Source organism: Rhipicephalus sanguineus, chromosome 7, assembly GCF_013339695.2.
Source record: "Rhipicephalus sanguineus isolate Rsan-2018 chromosome 7, BIME_Rsan_1.4, whole genome shotgun sequence".
NCBI lineage: Eukaryota > Metazoa > Arthropoda > Arachnida > Ixodida > Ixodidae > Rhipicephalus > Rhipicephalus sanguineus.
The window spans coordinates 71,248,501-71,270,982 of NC_051182.1; the positions used below are offsets into that span (position 1 = coordinate 71,248,501).

General features: G+C 47.3%; 1 long non-coding RNA gene across 2 annotated transcripts; it reads right to left on the reverse strand.

The window, feature by feature from the left end:
- Positions 1–8,934: 8,934 nt before the first annotated feature.
- On the reverse strand, positions 8,935–22,177 carry LOC119399526 (uncharacterized). Of its 2 annotated transcripts, XR_007416876.1 has the most exons (5): positions 22,065–22,177; positions 16,323–16,440; positions 14,688–14,888; positions 12,624–12,667; positions 8,935–9,477 (listed from the first exon to the last, which is right to left on the reverse strand). It is a non-coding gene; the product is annotated as an uncharacterized LOC119399526 (long non-coding RNA). The 2 variants fall into 2 exon arrangements; XR_005184878.2 differs by lacking the exon at positions 12,624–12,667.
- Positions 22,178–22,482: the final 305 nt, after the last annotated feature.

Here is a 22,482-nt window from a genome sequence, read left to right on the forward strand (position 1 = left end):
CCTTACTGCGCATGCGCATACCCTCTCCACACACCTCCTCTCCACTCACCCTCCCCCTCTCCACTTTCCCTCTCTCCTCCCCCTCTCCCATACCTCTCTCCACTTTCCCGCTCCAATTTCCCTCTCCCCTTTCCACTCTTCCTCTGAAACGCGGGCTAGACATGCCGAAATTCTCTCCTGCGCAACGCCGCGGTGAGCTCGAGCGCATGCGCGTCCCCTCCCCCCTCTCTCTCTCCTCTCCTACGCTGCCCCCCTCTCGCCCGCCTGTCGGCCGCGTTCCCCGCTCGCCCTGTGAGAATTAACGGCCAGACTAGATGGAAGATACGACGCGCGTAGCGTCCCTCTTCGCGTTCCACGACGCGAGGTCGGTAGCATGCCCAACGATCGCCAACGGAACGCGATCGTGCAAGTGCTCCGGCTTTGCATCGCCTCATGGTCCCCTTTAGCGGGAGATGGTGTAATTTTGTTAAGTACATTTTCTCCTTTGTGTGCACATGGCAGGAAGAGGTTACAGACGTCTTTATATGCACTTGTCTAAGACGACTTGAAGGCGAAAGCCTTGCCATGTATTAAGACACACAGGAAGCCACGTCTCATTTCGTGCTTGTCCAGCCTTTTCTTGCGTCGCAAACCCCTTAGACCTACCACTCAATCAACTAGGCCGTGGCTAGGTACGCTGACTGAGGTGTCTTGCATCGCACGCGCCCTTTCGGCGTTTCTCCGTAGAGGTCAGTAGGCCGAGTAGTGCGAACGCAGCTTTTTACAGACTCCGGGTAGCGTGACACGATCCGCGCCTAGCTATGACAAACGTTCCTATAATTGGTCCTAAACACGTTGTCTATGACGGCACCAAGCTTGGACGACAATGCACCGCTAACTAGCAACGCTTCGCACACCTGCGCCTGGCCTCTCAAGGCTTCTCAACAGATGTGGACTGCGACGACAAGGATTCCCCTTGTGTGTACTCATCTAAAGGGGTGCGGCAATTCTGCCCCATACCAAATTCAGTCGGACCATACACCGCATTTTTCAATGCGCTGTTTTTACGGTCGTGTTTCACGCATGTTTGCGATGATCATGGCGATCAAAGACATCTGAGATTGAAATTGTTTATTCGCCATCTTTACAAAGCACAGATGGGGAGTCTGTATATGCTTTAACATGTTTCAACTCACACTTTCAGCTTAAAGGGGCCCTGCAACACCTTTCTTAGTTATGTTGGAATAGTCTCATTATTGACGTATGACTGTTCACGAGTCATATGCCGCAAAAATGTTTCGAATCCGTCAAGTCTAAGTGGTGTTACCAAATTATAGAGATCACGTTCCGCAGCCTTCTCCCTCAACTCAACGCAGCGAGCGCGCGGAAAGCTGCGCGCGGCGTGAAGGGAGGGAGGGAGGGCGGAGGTGCGAGGAGGCGACGTCAGCGCCGGCGGCATTTTTTTCATTTTTTTCTCTCTGGCGTCTCGGCGCAATACTAAAACTTTAGCGCAAACCGAGCACGGCGGACAAAGAAACGACGATGACAGGCGCTAACTTCCAACTATCGTTTATTAAAGCAACACACACATATATACCTGTCACATGAGATTACACAGATATCAATCAACGCAAAAGGGGGCACTTATATTAAATAAAAGCAGCAAAACTACGCAGGACCTACACGTGCGGGTGAATTTAAGTAATCTAGTTTCTTTTTTGTTAGTGCGATGGATGGCTTGCTGATGCAGCTTCCGTTAGCAATCGCTGCCGCCTCAATGATGAGCCTGATGCTATCCTTAGGGTGAGATGCCAACACTGATGTAGTGTCAAATAAAGGCACGCATTTACATTCTGCGCAATGAGCCGCCAAGAAACCATCACTGCCTTTTTTCACTTTCTGGTTGTGCTCGAGCAATCTCACATTCAGGCATCTGCCTGTCTGTCCGACGTAACTTTGACCACAAGACAAAGGGATGTGATACACTACGCCCTTTACACATTCGACAAATCGTGGGGCAACCACGTGGTCTGTGGCGCCACTTCCGGTCGGCTCGCGCGGTCGTCTTCGAGCGGCGGAGCCCATGGCGCCGTGTATCGCGCGTGCTTGAAAACTGCGAGTCGGTTTGGTAATGTTGGGTGTGCACCTCGAACTGCCGTAGTGTTTTCATCGCTCTGCCAACCATGGACGCAAACTTGCGTGCGCGTTTGGAACGAATGACAGCTGAGATGGGTTTCGACCCACACTCCGATACACCGCCTCTTCGCACTGCTCGCGCTTGAATCGTATTCAACACGGCAAAGCTGCGTGCACCCTTCTCCCAGTGGCGGTACTTCGATGCTGTTTGCTCTTCGAATGCGGGCGCACAGCGAGTGCGGGCTGACAACAAAGAACTACAGACTAGAAAAAAGGATCGTGGGGCATCGGGCCGGCGCGGACCCATCCCCCAGCTGTCTGCAGCTACCGTGAAAATGCGAGTCTGCTTGGTTGCTGTGTCGCGGTTTTTGGGAACCTGAGACTACGGGGAGGATACGCCGAGGTACGGCTCGATGACTTACTGAACAGACAGCGAACGGGACTCTCGCCATACAGCGAACACAGGTATCCTAAGCTAGCCGGCGCCAGCATTGTTATCGGAGAAATGCTGCACCGCTGCCTCGGTCGGTCGTGAGAACGTGCCGACGATGCAGTTTCCAGCTGACGAGGCAACACTCGAACGGCTGCCACTCTCAACGGCAACCGGCGATGGTCAAAAGCACAGAAATATTCACGTTCTCGGCAGTGCGCATGGCGAAGAAAACGGAACCACGCAACACGAGCAGACGAGCTGTCGGTGAGACCGGAAGTGCTAATATTAATGATTGTTCGGTGTTTTTAACGCGATAACAGAATATAAACATACATATTATCTACTTATTGAACTCAAAATTAACAACTAAGGTAATAATGAGGGTGTTATCGTGATTAAAACATCAGCCAATGGTGGAACTGCCGACAATCGCGTGATATATTGCGGACTAATACATCATTTGTCGAGAGAAGAGGGAGCGATTTTAAGCTGACTTTGAGAATTTATTGTAAATTCCAGGCCGCTCGCTTCGCTATAATATTTGGCTCGCGTGTTCTCGGGAGCCTCGACTACCGATTGGCAGCGCTTTTTGACCCTGCTCAAAAAGTGTTGCAGGGCCCCTTTAAAAGGCGATGACATCAAAGAGGGACATGTCACAACACGAATCTACATGGAAACCAAATTCATCTGTTCCAGTTCATTGAGAGAGGCCGTAAAAAGATTAAATTGTACCGAACTGATGTTGCACTAAAAACAGAGCTGTTCACTTTCCATATTTAGCAAATATGGTAAATGGGAGAAAGTATGGGACAAAGGGCAGGTCGTTGCACGTCATCGCTTCATTTTCATTTTTGCATCTATTGCGGAGCTTGTTTTCTATCGGACTCGACCTAGGGAAGAGGGAGGGGCGCTGCGGTTATACTTGCCCCCCCCCCCCCCCCTAATGGGAAACCCTGAACACGCCTGTGGTTCTGCGCTTCATGAAGAGGATGCGATGTCTTCTGAGCGTGCATGCTGAGGCACCAGATATGAGCGGAGCCTGCACAGTGATTCCCTGTACATCGTACGCCGCGTACGGCGTCACACGTCGAATCATATGCCGAATCAAACGATGTGTCTCGTGCTTTACGGTGGCTACGGCTTCACTACTGAGGCATGATTTTTGCCCCTGCAATTCTTTTTTAACCTCCTCGGTCGATTCCAAGTTTCCTTCCCCCCTCCGCTAAAGCTTTCTGCACCTCATATTGTGATACACTTCCTCGGGAATCGGCCCACCCTCGACCGATCAACGATGTCAAACGATGACTTCATCATGTGACGTAGTGCTGACGGCCCACATTTCGACGATATGTGACGTCATGGTGACATCATCACTCACTCGCACAAGGCTACGTGGGTTTCAGGGTGGGGCCTCGGAAGAGCTTGTGAGACTATGCCAGCCTCGCAAAGCCTCATGCAAGCCTCTTGGACGGCAGCGACACTTAAGGCCTTTCCCTCATCATTAGAGTTTGAGGTGTAATCTAACCAAGGTATTCTGCATGGCAGTCCAGTATTGTGCCACACAGGGACGCCAGTGCTTGAAACTACTTCGGAAAATACCCTATAAATTCGTCAAGTCGGGCGTTAACACGCGTTAACAGATGCAGGGGCGTAGCCAGAAATTTTTTCGGGGGATTCAACCATACTTTATGTATGTTCGTGCGTGCATTTGTATGTGTGCGTGTATATATTGACGCGTGTATACTAGATGTGTACGACGACGACGGTGGGGGGCTTTAACGGACACCATCGGCTGTGATTAGTTGAAGAAAAAGACGTTCCGCCTGTTCAGCTGATTTTCAACACGCTGTTTCGCTGCCGAAAGGTCTTCTTGTCTTTTCCTCGCGTTGCATCGCGACACTGGTGGAGGTGCTGGACCGCAACCCTGCCTGATGCTGCACACCCCTACCGGGAGCCGTTCAACCAGCCCGGACGCATTGTCACCTATTACAACTCCCGTGCATCGCTTCAGTCGGAGGTTGCGAGGCCTCTCTCCGGAGCTCACCCCTTCGCCGGAACCTTCTCTCAGGCGCCGCATACCTCTACCTATGGCCAACGCCAGCCCGCAACAGGTGCCCCAAGGCAGCTCTCTTCCGAATCCATCCCAGGTGACGCTCTTTCCACCATTGGTGCCTGATCGCTTTAGTGGCGGTGCCCATGAAGACGTTGATGACTGGCTTGAACACTATGAACGTGTTGCCAAGATCAATCAGTGGTCTGATCAGCAAAAGCTCTCCCGCGCCTATTTTTACCTCGACGACAGTGCTCGTACTTGGTATGAGAATAGAGAAGCCAGTCTGTCTACATGGAGCGACTTCCGACAGCAGTTTGTTGATACCTTCGCCAACGTCGACCGACGGGACCGTGCTCAGCAGCTATTGGAGCTACGGGTTCAAAAACCCAATGAGACCGTCGCGATGTTCGCCGAGGATATGACTCGTCTCTTTCGCAGAGCTAACCCGAACATGACGGATGAAAAGAAATTGAGCTACCTCATGCGAGGTGTAAAGGAGCAGCTTTTCGCCGGGCTCCTGCGCAACCCTCCAAGTACCGTGGCTGACTTCATCAAGGAAGCTACGGCTATCGAACGGGCACTTCATCAACGATGCAGGCAGTATGATCGAATGTCCAGCAGTGCCCCAATCAGTGCCGCCAGCATGACGTTTGAGAATCAGAGCGCCTTGCGAGACCTGATTAGGGAGATTGTCCGCGAGGAACTTCAGAAGTTGCGAACACCGGTCGTTGAAACACCCATGGCATCCGTCGTCGAAGTCGTGCGCGACGAAATCCGGCAAGCATTCTCGGCAGCTGACCCTGATGCCGAGCAGCGTCCCATGAGCTACGCCGCCGCTGTTCGACGTCCACCACTCGCTAAGCCATCACCGCCGACGTACCGCCAGCCGCCAGTAGCACCTTGGTCGCCGCCGCAAGAGGAGACGTTGAGGCGACCACCAGTCTTGCCGTACCGCCAGCCATCCACAACCGCGCCATGGGCAACGCCGCAAGATGAGATGTTCAGACGTCCACAGATCCGAAAAACAGACGCATGGCGCACAGTAGACCGGCGACCACTTTGTTTTAACTGCGGAGGTGCAGGCCATATTTCCCGCCATTGCTGGCATCGCGGTGATTCGTTTCGACCTCTTCGACCATGGTTTGGCGGCCGACGCGCCACCGACGAATACCTACCACGCCTCGACGACGCTTCTTTTCAAGGGCCCCCTCGTTCTCAGTTTGACGACTGCCGTACCACTGACGCGGAAGCAATGCCTACTCACCAGGCGGGTTTGGGACGTCGATCACGCTCTCCCTCTCCCGCGCATTCGCCTTCTTCGCACCGACGCATCTTCGCGGACCTTAATGGAAGGAGGTCACCCAGCCCGCGCCGGGGAAACTGAGCGCGGCGACCTCCGGTGGTAAGGTTGCAGGCCATCACGACGACAATAAAAAGCCCCCATTCTTCCCAGTGCACGACGCCGTAAAGCCGACAAGACGTGAGATCGACGAAATTGCGACCACCGACCTTACTGTTCTCCTTGACGGGCAGAAAGTGACAGCGTTAGTTGACACTGGTGCCGACTTTTCTGTTATAAGCCACGACCTCGCCGTCCGCCTCAAGAAAGTGAAAACGCCGTGGACAGGCCCTCATATCAGAACGGCAGGCGGCCAGTTACTAATGCCTACCGGAAGATGCACAGCGAGAATTGACATAGGAGGTTCTCCTTTCGTCGCGTCGTTCGTCGTTCTCGCGGCATGCTGCAGAGATCTAATCATTGGCATGGATTTTTTACGAGAATATGGTGCCGTCATCAACATCCCGGACAGTTTGATTACGTTCTGCAACAGTCCTGGCCTAGCTGATTGTCCGGAGGCGACACATAACCCTCTGCGTCTTACTGATGACGATGTGGTCCTCCCTCCTAGGTCATGCACGCTTGTTTCCGTGGCAGGTGATGCCCCGTTTGACGGCGAAGGAGTTGCAGACCAAATAAGCTCGCTCCTCTTTATCCACGGCGTTTCCGTCGCACGAGGTATAGTCAGTGTCACTGCTGGCCGCACGGACTTGCTGCTGACCAATTTCAGTGCTGAGCGCCGACACCTCCCAAAAGGCACGGCCGTCGCCTACTTTGACGATGTCGTGGAAGCCCAAGGCTGTTTGTCGGTACTCGACGAAGCGCCAAAACTTGATCCAGCACCCGTTCTTGACGTTAGCACTACTTTGTCAAATGACGAGCGACGGAGACTCCTTGAGGTACTAGCGGAATTCCAAGACTGCTTTTCGTCCACATCAAGAGTTGGTCGCACGCCTCTTACCAAGCATCGGATAATCACCGAAGACACTGTAAGACCTATTCACCAGAACCCTTATCGCGTGGCTCCAAAAGAACGCGAAGCGATACAACAACAAGTAGACAAAATGCTTGAAGATGACGTCATTCAGCCATCAAAGAGCCCCTGGGCATCGCCTGTGGTCCTAGTCAAGAAAAAGGACGGCAGCCTCCGCTTTTGCGTGGACTACAGGAAGCTAAATCAGATGACCAAGAAAGATGTGTATCCGCTTCCCCGTATAGATGACTCTCTCGACAGACTTCGACATGCTCGTTACTTTTCTTCAATGGACCTGAGGAGCGGATATTGGCAAATCGAGGTAGACCCGAGAGACCGCGAGAAGACCGCTTTCGTGACGCCAGATGGCTTATATGAATTTAAAGTCTTGCCCTTCGGTTTGTGCTCGGCGCCTGCTACCTTTCAAAGGCTCATGGATACCGTGCTTTCTGGGTTGAAATGGAAAACCTGCTTAGTCTATCTTGACGATGTCATAGTGTTTTCCGCAACATTTAACGAACACCTTGAAAGGCTTGCAGTGGTTTTACGAGCCATACGGTCCGCTGGTCTAACATTGAAACCAGAGAAGTGCCACTTTTGCTTTGAAGAACTGCAATTCCTTGGTCATGTCGTCAGTCACGAAGGCGTTCGTCCAGATCCTGAAAAAATTACAGCCGTAGCACAGTTCCCTGTGCCGTCCGATAAGAAGGCTGTCAGACGCTTTCTGGGCCTCTGTGCCTATTATCGGCGGTTCATCGCGGACTTCGCACGCATTGCGTCACCATTAACTCGTCTCACAAGAGAAGACGTTGCCTTTGAATGGAAAGAGGAGCAGGAAGCTGCTTTTAATGATCTGCGCCAGCGTCTACAAACGCCTCCGGTCCTTGCACACTTTGACGAGGGAGCCCCTACGATGCTTCATACTGATGCCAGCAATGTAGGACTGGGAGCTGTCCTTGTGCAATGGCAGGAGGACGCTGAAAGAGTAGTCGCCTATGCAAGCAGAACGCTAACACGCACAGAGGCTAATTACTCCACGACTGAGAAGGAATGCCTCGCCGTGGTATGGGCGGTTACGAAATTTCGCCCGTATTTGTATGGCCGCCCCTTCAAAGTTATTAGCGACCATCATTCTCTGTGCTGGTTGACAAACCTTAAAGATCCTACCGGGCGATTAGCGCGTTGGAGTCTGCGGCTCCAGGAGTTCGATATGACGGTCGTGCACAAGTCGGGGAAGCGACATATGGACGCTGACTGTCTGTCCCGGTCACCGATTGAGTCGGCTGTTCTACCCGATGAGGAGGAAACAGCATTCCTTGGTGTTCTCGACACGTCCGCCATTGCGCAGCAGCAACGTGATGACCCTGAGTTGCTTGGTCTAATTAATTACTTAGACGGAAGATCTCAGAAAGCACCTAGGGTTTTCGCAAGAGTATTGTCATCGTTTTGTTTGTGAGACAGAGTACTCTACAAAAGAAACTTTTCGTCGACCGGATCCACCTATTTGCTCGTCATCCCGGCATCACTTCGCACCGAAGTACTTCAGGCATGCCACAACGAGGTGACTTCTGGCCACTTAGGCCACACGCGAACATTGGCCAGAGTACAGCAAAGGTACTACTGGCCACGACTCACCACATCCGTGAAGCACCACGTTCGTACTTGCCTCGACTGCCAGCGACGCAAGTCACCCCCGACTAAGCCAGCTGGCCTCCTGCAACCCGTTCAGGTCCCACGAACACCGTTTGACCAAATTGGAATGGATATTTTGGGTCCACTTCCAACTTCAAGCGCAGGAAACCGCTGGGTTATCGTCGCGACCGACTACCTCACCCGTTCTGCCGAAACAAAGGCTATTCAGAGAAACACAGCAGCGGAGGTTGCACGATTTTTCGTCGAGAACGTTGTACTGAGGCATGGTGCACCAACTGTCGTGATCACAGACAGAGGAACCGCATTTACGGCAGCTCTTCCCTAGTGAAAAATTTCGTATGTACGGAAGATACGGATCCGTACATATAGAATTATGGTATTACGGATCCGCATGGTATGGATCCGCAAGATACGGATCCGCACGATCCATATATATGGTTTCCGCATCAAAAGCTCCGTATATATGGCATCCATATATATGGAAATATGGTATTACGGATGCCGTATGATATGAATGCCATGCGGAATTGTGGTCATGCGGAAACTGCAGGACGCAGTTTTAATATATTCGGTTTCCGCATCAGATCCCATTAGGATTTCGTACCGTCCATTTGGGGACACTAAAATCTATTTTCTGTAAGGTGAAAACTGACTTGTACAGTAGTTTCTGATATCTCAAATTGAGCAAACAATATTTATTTTACATGTGTACAAGTAAAAACAGTGTAGTCTGAGAAAAGACGCAATCAAGTCCCGGCACGCACAACCACACAAGCATCTTGTTGTCTTCTCCTTACGCCACCAGTTGCAATGACATCCAGCTTGTCTGCCAGGTATCAGCTCACGCTCCGGTCACCGCTCTTCCATGGAGGAACGCCTTCCACACTTCTCCACGTGACACTCAAAAGCATCTGAAATAGGCCAGAAGTCAACGCTACGTGAGCAGAAAGACAAATTATTTGCCAACGAGAGAGTTAGGTAGATGTGCTATTTGCAATAGTGCTAAAGCCATGATGCATGCAATAGGCTCATCGCATTTTAAACACTGATATCTAAAATAACTGCCCTACAAAGAATGTAAAAGGTGCAGTAGAATTAAGCGACTGTTTATTTAGTGCCACGTAATGATCTCACTTTTTGTTTGGGAGAAAAATTAAATCAGACTTCAGAGCATCATTATGCAGGATAAAAGGTTCAAGAGAACAAACATATTAAGGAACAATAAAGTTGCAAAGCGCAACTTTAACAATGGCTGCCATGATTATAACCAAAGAATCAGGCTCAACACAGGCAAAATTTGTTTTTAAGGCCTATGTTCACTCAGCTTTGCATGAACTGCACTGCAAAATGCACAGCACATAACACAAAAATTGCAAAAAAAAGGAAACACCCCTTTTCGTCATCTTTAATGCCTTTGCATTTGCCTCTATATACACTGCCTTTTATCCAGGTGAGTGGTTCTCAAATGTGAGTCCACGAAGCCATTTCGGGGGCCCGCGAAACTTTTTCTAGCAAAAAGGGAACTTTCTTTTTAGATGCACACTACGTCCCGTCACAGCGGCCCCTTCTGAATTTTAGTATGCTTCACCGCATAACGTGCTCGTATTGCGGCCGAGCTGACTTATGTTTACACTTCTCCATGAGATGGCTGTGAAGCTTTCATTGTAGTTTTCTATGACATTTGCACGCGAGGATACCTTTTCTACCCTTGTACACTTGAAAAGAAAACATAGCTAGAAACACATTGAATGTGGCTGCAGACGGCACAACTTATTGACAAGGTATTGAGATCGAATTGACATTACACTTTAGTTTGAGCGTTGTTTGCCAGGAGGAAATAAAAGGCATCCATGTCTTGTTGCATATTGTGCTAACTTATACCCCCTCCCCATTTCTCTCACTGCAAGGTGTCCCTCACCACTTCATCGGCCCGCAAGGGGTCCCAAGATATCTCTTGCTTAGAATCACTGATCTAGGTAGTTTGTGTCAAACAATTCAGCTGAATATGCACTGTCCCTGAAAAAGCAATTCAGTCGCTGCGAACAATTAAAGGAGTTAAAAAAGCCAAAGTGCATGGAGGCATCTGTCATTTTCCCACTACCATTTTTTTATTGTTCCAAAGCTCAAACTGTAACCTTTCTGTTACTGCCATCCTCACATACAATGGCTGCATAGGAAAGCAAGAAAAAAAAGGCAGGTCTGATAAAATTCACAATGTACGCAGACATTTGATTGGCTCTTACTATGGCAATTTGTGCGTCGACACTCTGGTGGCAACCGATGCAATCAATAGTGCTCACCTGCTACAAAAGCTTTGCTGATCCGCAGTTTCCATAATGGATAAATTCGTGACTGTAAATAGCAACGAACCGACATTCGTCTTGAGAAGTTCAAAGCCAGAGCCGTGTAGCAGTATACTAAGCGAAACCTTTATTTGATCATGTGCAGCAATAGAGAGGAAGCACTTATCTCGAGACTGATGAACCCGTGCTCCCACTGAACTGAAAAATGTTCAAGGCGTTGTGCAATCCAGTACCACATAGGCACCTTAGCGATAGCAAAGCCATGTGTCCACAATTCATGCACTGAATGAGACAACACAAAGGTTGAATAGATGAGAGCACTGTCGATGTATCTGTGCTCATTTGTACACCTCTCCACGCAGCCACAGTGCCTTTCTGTTGCAAGGTACAGTAGAAACAAACCGTTACGCTTCACACTGCTGTGTTTACCCGGCTATTATGCCATTTTCCACCGGCCCCGGCATAGCTGCCACAAGATCCAATGTATTGCGGGACCGTTCCTGTATGATACGTCGCGAAGTGCGCTCCCAGCCGGCCGAGCGACCACTGAAGAGAGCGACCATATTGACTTTTCACACTGCTTGGTCTGGCATGACTGTTTAGCCACATGAGTGGCACAAGCGACATGCATAACGTACTTTAGGTTTCCACACACAAAAGCATAGCATTCGAGATTCGTAATAGAGATAGCATCTATATATGACGTAATTAGTTTTATACTTGTTTCCTGCTCGCGAAAGAAAGGCCTTCAAGACTGACGTTTGTTCCCGATGTCGCATTGACGTGGACTCACCATCATTGTTATTTCTTGAAGGACATTGCACAGTTCGTGGTCGGATTCCTCATGCTGATTGTGTTGCGTGTGCTTAGTTCTTTGATGCTTACAACTGTTGGTGCCAAAAGAATCCTATATGTTGATTACATATCTGTGGATGATGCCGCTTTCAACTCTGTGGTTCTATCCATCAACGAGATCATGGCTGAGTGTGCGCCAATGGGTACACCAGTGACAAAGCTTAGCAATTGATGAAGCAAGGATTATTTTCTTCAATGCTTGCTTTTGGGTGTATTCTCATGAGGCATTTGAACATCTATTACAAGCCGTGGTGGTCTGACACTATGCTACCAGTGTTAAATTATTGCTTGGAGACGGTGACGCATCTGGTGAGAACCTCGCGAAAGTGTCGCCAAAAGTGATCACTTGCAAGGTGTCGGCCGTGGTCGCACTAGATTTATTAAAAGGATATAACACTGCAGGTGCTCGAAGAACTTTTAGCTCTGCTCAGGCATGAGTAAATGCACCAGGCAACGTCGCACGGTTTTTTCAAGTGTGTAAACATTAAAATAAAATTCTGTACCACTATAATTTTTTCGTTTTTCCTGTTTTTAGGCTCTTGCATTCCCTGGCTTTTATGTTTACTTCTTACAGTCCCTTCAAAAACATAATAGCGGGGTTCTACTGTAAGGTGCATCTAATGTCATTGTTAGAGAAACAACGAATAGCACCCCGTTCGAGCACAATGAGAGACTAATTTTCAAACTCAATTACGCAGAAAAAACAAAGCACAAAGCAAAGCAACGGACACCTGGCAACCTAACTGCCATCGCAGGATGGGAAGTTGTTCAGAGTGTGCATTACAAGGGAAGAACGATAATAAAATTTGGTTGACAGAATTAGTGCTGCAGTCGTAATGCAAGTAAGTGCAACATCTGGTTAACTCTAACCAGCATAGGAAGACAAATTATATACTAACACTGAATCCCGAGATCCAAGACCACGAAATGCAGTAAGGACTGTCTGTGGAATGAGAAGAAACATTTCAAATGGCTACGATAAAAAAGTATGTTTATTTAAATTTCCTTTTCGCCAGTATCTTCAACTTTTCAATGTAAACATGTGCCCCAGTCTAAGGTGTATAAAATATTTATGTACAGTTCACACCATTTATAACGCAATCGTTTACAGTGCAGGACCGGTTATATTGCAGTTTTTTCTGGCTTCAGCATACCCTCCCATAAAGCACCACGTATACACGCATACCGCTTACTGTGCAGTCCCCCCACATGAAACACCGGCTATAAGGCGGCTGCCGCAAAATTCTCAGACACGGACGAGTGCGCTTCAGATCAGCCTGGGAGAGAAGAACCACAGCGTTATGGAGGATGAGACAAAGAGTGAATGAACGGGAAACAGTGGAAGAAAAAAAAAGAAAAACAAGGGGGGCATCATGGTGTGAGGAGGGGGAGTGATTGCCTAGGCAACAGAAAAGCCTTTGCTCCCTTTGCTCTGGCTGCTTGTTGTGTGTACGCTGCACTCTGAAGGGCCACCCGTGTCTGCATGAAGTGCACGTAACTGCTGTTTGGCTCTTCGGTTTTCTGTCAGGCAAATAGTCTCATCGTAGAGCGAGATACTGTGCGTGCAACTTCTATTCCCCAGCAAGTGACAATGTTTTAAGACATGACCAAGCTTTTGCCTTTGCTACCCGCAGGTGGACTTACAATTACAAGCTTGGAAGACTCTTTCAGGATAGATAGTTGGCGCGACTTTCCCGATCGCGGACCGGAATTTCGTTTCACACCTGCTGCCCACTGTTTAGGTCAGGAGTGCGACATCTTCTACGCCCAATAGCCGTGTTGTCTGGGGCAAACTCCCGCACGCTAGGCCTAACGAGCACTAGCTACCTAGTTGTTAGTGTCTGCGGACTATCAAGGTTGCGGTTTGGTGCCGAGTCAATGAAACGTTTTGCAGTTGTTGCATTCAGAAGTGACTTAAATCTTCACCGAAAATAGGGAGTGCATGTGCAACACTAGATTGGTGGTTCACGGTTGGCACTGTTTTTTGGACATTGTGCCCGCAATTTCAATAGCCGTTCGACGTGTAGTTTATGGCCAGTGTGGTACCACAACAAACTCCGCATAAATCAGGAGGTCTGCAAAGTCAGTCGGTGGCTTTCCGCTACGGCACCCTTTGTTTTTGTTTTCTCGTTTCCACGTTCACTATGTCAACACTGCAGGTCCGCAGACTTTAACCTTTCAACACTGGCAAATTTACGCCCAAGTTGCATGCCTAGATAGTCGGAGTCATGCGGGTGCCTGTTGGTCATGTTTTTCAGATGTACAGCCTTTCACAAATGTTGTTTTGTTTACAGGGCAGTACCGCTTATAGTGCAGATATTTGCGACTCTGGCAACTTGTTATAAGCGGTCCATGCTGTACCTGGTTTATTCAATGAATGTGCTGATATGGTTTTTTTGCAAATAATGTCCATTTACACATCATTTATCTGTAACGAGACCGGTTGACCAGTATGCCACTGCATCTGATTCACTGGATGTGATCAATGGGATATGTAGCATCCATGATGCAACGGATACCCACTTTTTCACCATATGTGCTGACCCAACCAAGGTGCTTATGATAACAATGCCAAGCATACATGCAGGGCCTCCCGTGAGTAAAATTTCAGCATTTAATCTATGCTAGGCTCATTTGTGCTCTTACGCCCGGAACAACTCAAGTATAATGCAAAATGTTGGCAGCTGTAGAAGAAAGTAACATAGCGAATTTTTCCTGATGCATCTGAACATTTACCGAGGTGACAAAGCTACAGTAATCTGTGGCGGCAGCCACAACCATTTTGAAACTTCTGAACAGCTGCACCACTTGGGGCCACTAACAGCACTGGTGCAAAAGCAGACACTACCTGGCTAGAGAAATTACCACACTTGTCACCCCTATTCCTCTAGCCACCCCGGTTCAATCTCACCCACTATTCAGCACGTGTGACAGGACAAAAACGAAACCATCCAGGCACTCACACTGTAGAGCATGAAGTTCCTCTGAGGGTGGTCACCTCCTTTCTCCTTGATGAAACAGCAGCATAGTGCACTGGTAATGCACTACTGGAGCAGGTTTTCAATGCACCACAGTGCCCTTCCTGTTTGTGTCACAGAGAGCTTGGGGTCCTTGGGTCTCTACTGGAGACCACTGCCGCTTCTGGTTTTCTGCTTAAGATCAACCTGCACAAGATCGTAGATGAGGTCTTTAGAATTGTAAATTATGATAGCCGAATTTCTACAGCCAATGAAAACACTCCCATTTTCCAGAAGGCACATTGAGGCATCCCTTCTTAAAGTTAAGGCCCTGCATTTGCAACCTCTATATTAGTTCTTTTGTTTTGAAGCTGCACTTGACTTTGAAGGTGTTAGTTCACTATGCACTGTATGTAAAAAAAGCTCATCCAGCACAACCACAACCCTAACTGGACAGGCAGGCAACGTTAGCTGAATGCTCTGGACGGCTTCTTTATGAAATGGCTTATGTTGACACTGATGGTGGCACTACACTGAAAAATATGCAAAGATTTATTAATCATTAAAGGGACCGATAACTGGCCAGAACATGTGATTAGATCCTGGCGGAAATATAAAGACTGTGAATTACAGGGCATGCTTTTCGCAATTTGAGTAGGATTACATTTTTAAATTGCGTTTAAAGGTAAAAAAAAACCAGTATGTCATGCATCCTAGCAGAAGATGCCTGATGATGTGTTTTCGAGTCGTTGTGTTTGCTGTACAGTAAAAGCTCGTTAATTTGACTCATTAATTTGGAAAATCGGTTCATTTGGACACGTCATCTGGTCCCTGTAAATATACGCTTCACTCTATGAGACTGGGCGCTCTTCCTCCTGGCATGGTGAAGAGGAGCACTCAGTCAGGAAGAGAGACGAGCTGACGAACGAAGCATAGAGAAGGAAAAAGTGAAACCAGAGAGGGCCTGTATTGTATCGTCAAACGCGTGTAACTCCACTATTACGGCACAGTTTCAAAAAATTCTCATGGTTATGTGTTCGTTGTAGACTTATGCACAACTGCAAAACCAGAACTAAATTTCGACCTCTGGGTGGTTTAGGGGCCGTTTCAAGTAGCAAGCTTGAGACATTTGCATTTGTTTGGCACATGATTTGTCACAGTGATATCCGATATGTTAACCTCGTTTCGAATGTACGTCGTGTGCCTTTATTGTATATGTAACCACCAGTAACTGTGGTTACGAAGCAACATCGCACAGCTCATGCAGCCATGACCGCCCGCTTCAATCCGAAGTCGTGCTTGCTGCTTGCCCCCAACCATCAACCACAAATAAACGGTGAAGTCAGCTATAGCTATGAACGACGTTACGCTGAAAACAAAGCATCAGGTATGTTTCGTCATTATTGAGATCAGTTGTTTGTTTAGTCACACTTGTTAAGCCTTGTCACCAAGAACTTGAGAGTACATTGCAGTCGAAGCATGAGGATGCAAATGTAAAGCAAATAGAAGTGCCACTTTAAAAATTACAGGCCACACAGTGCACGATGACAACTTGATAAATTCAACGTGAAAGGCACGCGCTTCAAGTGGTGCTGCCATGTTTTCGTTTTCCCTGTTCTGCTACCAGCTTACTTTACCTACCCAGCACATGTGCAGAGATGCTATGAAAACACCAAGCAGCTGATGCAGCATGGATGAATACATCTTCAGGAATTTCCGCCCTTCCTACTGGCAAAGCCACCCTGCAGCCCCCACAGTGCTGCAACCAATTTGTGAGATGAGCATAGTTTACATAATGTTTTTCAATCACAGATATACATGCAAGACACAGAAGCATTCTATAGGGAGCTTGCACCAATGGTGGCAATGAGGTAGCACCCATTTTGTTGTCACAGCCAGTTGAGCTGGCAATCGGGGAAGCGCGTGCAGTTGTAGGTTGTAGTAGTTGCATGCAAAGTATGGCAAAGTCACAGTCACAGAAAGATGGTTGCAACGTCTTCAAGATGCCGAAGGTGCGCCTCAGCGAGCACAAGATGAAGGAGCTATCAGAACAGTGCCGGCGTGGATGGCTCTAGCGCATAGGCAACCCTGACAAGCATCACGTTTGTCCTCATTGCTTCCTTTAGGGTAGGCAAATGCACACGAAACGTATCAGGTTCTGCTGCGACGACCCAGGACCGTTGTGGCTTCATGTGTAAGGTCCCTTTTTAATGAGGCCTTCACTGTTTCTGCAACTGGGCCACTGTACAGATGAATTAAAACAATGATAAAATTAATATTTACCGAGAGTTAGAGCGTCCTTACAACTTGCTCATGTCATGACCACGACGCTATCGGCCCCAGATTTTCTCTAGGCTCGTGTAACTAGCCACTTCTCACAGTGTTGTGGCCTAGAGCCGTTTATGACTTCACTGCTGCTGCACGACAAAGCTCGACAAAACGTAAGACATCACCATCATCAGCCTGTCTACGCCCACTGCAGGGCAAAATCCTCTCCCATGTTCCGCCAATCAACCCGGTCCTGTGCTTTCTGCTGCCACGTTATACCTGCAAACTTCTTAATCTCATCTACCCACCTAATTTTCTGTCTCCCCCTCACGCGTTTGCCATCTCTTGGAATCCAGTCAGTTACCCTTAATGACCACCGGTTATCCTGCCGACGTGCTACGTGCCCGGCCCATATCCATTTCTTCTTCTTGATTTCAGCTATGATGTCCTTAACCCCCGTTTGTTCCCTGACCCACTCTGCTCTCTTCCTGTCTCTTAAGGTTACACCTATCATTTTCCTTTCCATCGCTCGCTGCATCGTCCTCAATTTAAGTAATTTGCAAATGTCCGAGGCGTCGACACGTGGCCACAGGTTTACGTACACGATGCAGTCGGCTGCATGAAGTGTGAACGGGTGAGGATAGATGGCTTTTTTCGTTGTATCGTAAGGATCCTTCCAGAAGGGTGCTGCTGAGTACATATTTGCTGACCTCGTGCTCCTTGCTCAGAACTAATGTCAAAGATTGCAACCTCAATGTCATCAAGGAGATTGCACCAGTATGTACTGTACTTGCGCTTCTTTCCATGAAGCTACCGCACACGCTCCCAGAAAAGCTTCGCGAAGTCCCTAAAGAGACCAAAACGTTTCAGTAGCTCTGTTTAGTCCACTCACACACGAAACAGAGAAACTCTAAAAGCCAAGCATGGTTTACCTACAAGGGAGAAAGTGCTGAGGACAGATGTGATGCTTGTTGGGACTGTCCTTGTGCGTGAGCCATTTACCCTGACACTGCTCAAAATAGCTCCTTCATCTTGTCGTGCTCGTTAAGGGCACAGGGTAAAGCAAAATTAAAAAAAAATCACTTTATTGTTTGCAATTTGGGAAGTGTATCCTGCTTTTTTTATTTTGCATATTCGTGCATTTCTTTGAAAGTCTTTTTTGTAGCTGAGAACCTCATTTTCCGAAAGCAAGTAGTGTGTGAACACGCACCCAAGACAAGCCCCTCGTATGCACTCCGTGCTTACAGTCCATTTTCTGAAATTGTCGGGTAACTTTCTGCATGCCTGATTTTTCAGCTAAGACAATCCGAAGATGCTGTGTGCGTCTTTATTCACATTCGTGGTTCAGAGCACATCTATTCAAACAATTTTAGCTCCTAGCTTCATTACACCTTGTGTCTGTCGTGCCAATCGATAAGTTGAGATGCTGAGGGTAGAGAAAGCCTTCAGCAACAGTATATTTCGTGGCAACTAATACAGTTGTCTTGTAAATGTGAATAAATGTTAGCGACGTGCTGAAATGCCGAATACTGAACCATCACACTCTTCGTCATTGAATCCCAGCCTTTTCAGCGTCCTTCAAGGCAACTCGCGCACAGAGTGACAACGGGTATGCTCTAATGGGCATCAATATTATTTGGGATGCAATTAGACAGAACTGTGCATGCAAACTGAGTGGTCCAAGTGCTGAGCTAATCGGAATTGTGTCACAAAGTCCTTGCTCTCTTTCTTTAGGCTCCAGAGTCTTAACCCTTTCAGCCCTGGATTTTTTATTTTGGTCAGGGAATATTTTTGTGCGTGTTTTCATAATAGTTATGACCTCAGAAGACAAAAAACGAAAAATTGAGCCAGTGGTGCAAGTATTAATGGATTTACAGACATGACGTCAAATTAGGTCATCAGGGCTCAGCGGTTGCGAAATGAGAAAAATTGCATCTTTTTTCCTGCTATTCACTAGAGTACACAAAATGTGAACCACGTCCTCATTTTTCAGTGTGATACTCATTGAAACAGCTTCGGTACGTCGATCCGAAAATGGCGCTCACCCGCCTCAGCTGACCCGCCTCGGCGTCACCCATGACTTCGGTCAAGCTTCTTCTTCTTTGCCGCTTCCAGCTCCGCAAGCATGTCACCATTTTGGTGTCAATCGCAGGGGGGATGATTGAAGAAGTATTCCCCCAAGAATCGGCAGTTTTGGTTTCATTGCCAAGGTGCTAGGGCAAGTTTTGTGTGATGGTGTCAATTGACACCGCCAGGGCCGAAAGGGTTAAAGATTGCGACGATGGATGCTTTTTTTTTCATCTAATGATGGCAGTATCGCACGTGCCGAAATACTGAAATCATTAGGACTGAAGCCTGGCCAAAGCACAGTAAATTTGCTAAAAGAAGTTGACCACAATCGACGATACTTTGTGAATAGAGCTGTATGACAGCTCACATAAGAAGCAAGGCAAGCAAGACTACAGGCTCCAAAGAGGAAAAAAATGACTTTGGCAATGATTACCAAGCTTGTAGGCACTAAATAAAATAGTTTAACGTTGTTTGTGGCAAGAGATCCCCTTTCAGCTGTTTTCTTACTTTAATCTTGATTGACTTAAAACTATGTTTTTATTACTTAGCTACCATTATTTTCCATGTATTTCAACAAAACCAGTTCAATATTTTTCTATGTATTCAGCGTAAGTGCATACAAATACTGTACCAGAATTGAAATTAGGCACTTCACTGTTTTTGTGTTACAAATTTTGAAAGATGCAAATTAACCCAAAATTTAGGTCCTAGTGGCAAAAGTTCACCGAAAAAAGTAATAATAATCAGATTTTAATTAATCTAGTACAGTTGAAAGAGTGCCAAATTTGGAAGAAAATTATTATTGTATTATGTGGATAACTCTATTAGGTTTTGAGAAAAACTGCTCCTCGACATGGTCAAAAATGCGTGGTATGTATAGGGTTTATTGTGTGCCCTTCGGTGTGTTGTAGATGCAGCAACCATCTTTCTCCAACTGCAACTTCTTTGCCTTACATTGGGTGCAACTGCTACAGTAGAGTAGTTATATATGCTTGCTACAATACAAGGGGAACATATACCACACAGTGCATCATCGCGCCAGAACCTTTGAAGCGAGAGCTGCTTCCGCGCACACTTTCCTGACTGCCACCTCGACTCGCTATGACAACAAAATAGCCACCTATACCCCCCCCCCCCCCACTGTGTAAGCTCCCTAGAGGCACGCCGACATTTTTTTTTAAGATAGAACTCAAACAATGGTTAATGTTGCCCTCAGTGTGAAGTGTTCCCTAGTAGCAAGCAATGTTGCCACAACATTCACGTAACTTTCTCAATGTGGCGGCAACAATGTGTCAACATTTGGTGCTACTAGGGTTAGTGCCAGTGTGCTGACGAATTGAAATGTATTTCAAGCACACCTGAATACGTGGAAAGTAAGCATGCAGCTGTCTTTTGTGAGGTGCTCAAAGTAATAGCATAGTTTGCTTTGCTAAAAAGCACGCTTATATATGCTGCATCTATTTTGATATGTACGCTTGTGAGCACTACGAGAGAGAACACTGAACACATGTTTAATCAATGATTACCAATATAAATGCGACTTACTGAATAGCAAGAGATACCTTTTCGCTTGAGCAATTGTTATGAACACTATTGCGCTTGCCAACTGCATATAGTCCAAAATAGTCGTAAAGTAAGCCAGTTGGTATGGATGCATAGTAATGAACAGCACAAAGTATAAACGAGAGACAAAAGCAAGAAAAATGCAGGACGAACACAGACTGTCAACCGAAAAATTTATTGCGTAGAACCTTGCCTAAATAACATTAGCCGCACACCTCGTGCAAATGAGGGTCCGGTTAGAAAAAACAAGTTACAAAATCAATGAAGCCTGTTGATTTTGTAACTTGTTTTTTCTAACCGGACCCTCACGTGCACGAGGTGTACCGCTAATGCTATTCAGGCAAGGTCTTGTGCAATAAATTTTTCATTTGACAGCCTGTACTTGTCCCGCATTGTTCTTACTTACGTGTCTCGTTCTTACTTTATGCTGTTCATTACTATGCATTTAGTCACTCTGACCTTTAAATGCTAATGTCAGTGCTTACACTCATATAGCTGACGACTGTACTGTAGCACAAATTGGGCAAGAAAAGCATAACAGAAAAGCCTGTTGCTAAAAGTATGCAAACATAGGCGTTCTAGTGCAAACAAGATGCGGACAGAAGGGTGACACGTAACTGTGTGCTGGTCCTGTCGTTACATGTCAACCTTCTGTCCTTGTCTTGTTTGCGCTAAAACACGCACATGCCTGATGAGCTAGTCAGATGAGAAATTCTCCTGCATCGTACCTATAAATCCTTCAATCAGCAACCCCACAGCACTGTGATAATCACACCACTGCCACACAGCAGCGTAATGTATTCTACTACATGCTGGCAGCACATTAATGTATAAAAAGCGAAACTCTGACAGAATACGAAGTCTCACATTGTGCATGCAAGTTTTCATAACCGTCAGATGTCCAACGTGGTTGCTGGCTGGTGCAATATTACTGACACGCGAAGGCGACGTGCATATACACACACATATTCTTTTAACATCTCTCCCTACACAAGGCACACACGATTACGTTTAACTAGCTCAAGCCAGCGTTCAAGCGCATAATAAACACTTCACCGTAAATGTAGGCTCATTATCACCATTTAAGTGGTTGGCTAGATGAATTGAGCCACGTTACAAATTATATAGCCCACGAACGTGAGCAAAATGCTGCCCAGCAGCAAATGACGCTGCAGGCCTTGATTTATCAACAACAAACGAAGCAAGCGCCACTTGCGTCCTGCAGACTGCAATGCACACAAGAAAAAATCGATCATCACACACATTCATGTTCTCGCAGTTGTCGCGAATTCGCTCCCCTAAGGCCGTGCCGATGCGCCATGGCTCCGCTCAGATCGGCGTAGTCAAAGCGAATCGGTAACGCGCACAATGTCATCGCTCGCAAAGGTGCGTAAGGCTGCCTCTTTACGACGCCACGTCCGAGTGCGGTAACAGAGCCTTGCGCTGAGTTGCATACTTCACATAATACGCTGTCCCACTTACCTTTAGTTTCTTTCGCACTGGCGTGTAGCAGGTGGCCACGGGCGTCAGCCATGGAGTCATTCAAGCGCCCGCACATTTCGTTGATTCCTTGAACGACTCGTACTTCATCGGCACTCCGAGAACAGCGGGAATTGCGCGCATTCTTTGCACACCGCACAAACGAGGAACGAAGCTTTCTTAAGTAAATTTAATGCTTTTACCTTTAATCTTCTTGTGGACGAGAACACACACGAGACGCTCGCAAACAAAGGCAAACAACATCTGGCTTCGGCTATGGATGGATCTAGCTTGAATTGTTGTTCGTGAAAAAGAAAAAGAAAACGTGGCCGTGTGAAATTGTTAGAGAATGCATGTTATTGGGCAAAATAGTTAAAACATAATGACTTGTCTTCAAGAAAAATTTATACGAGACAAGGTA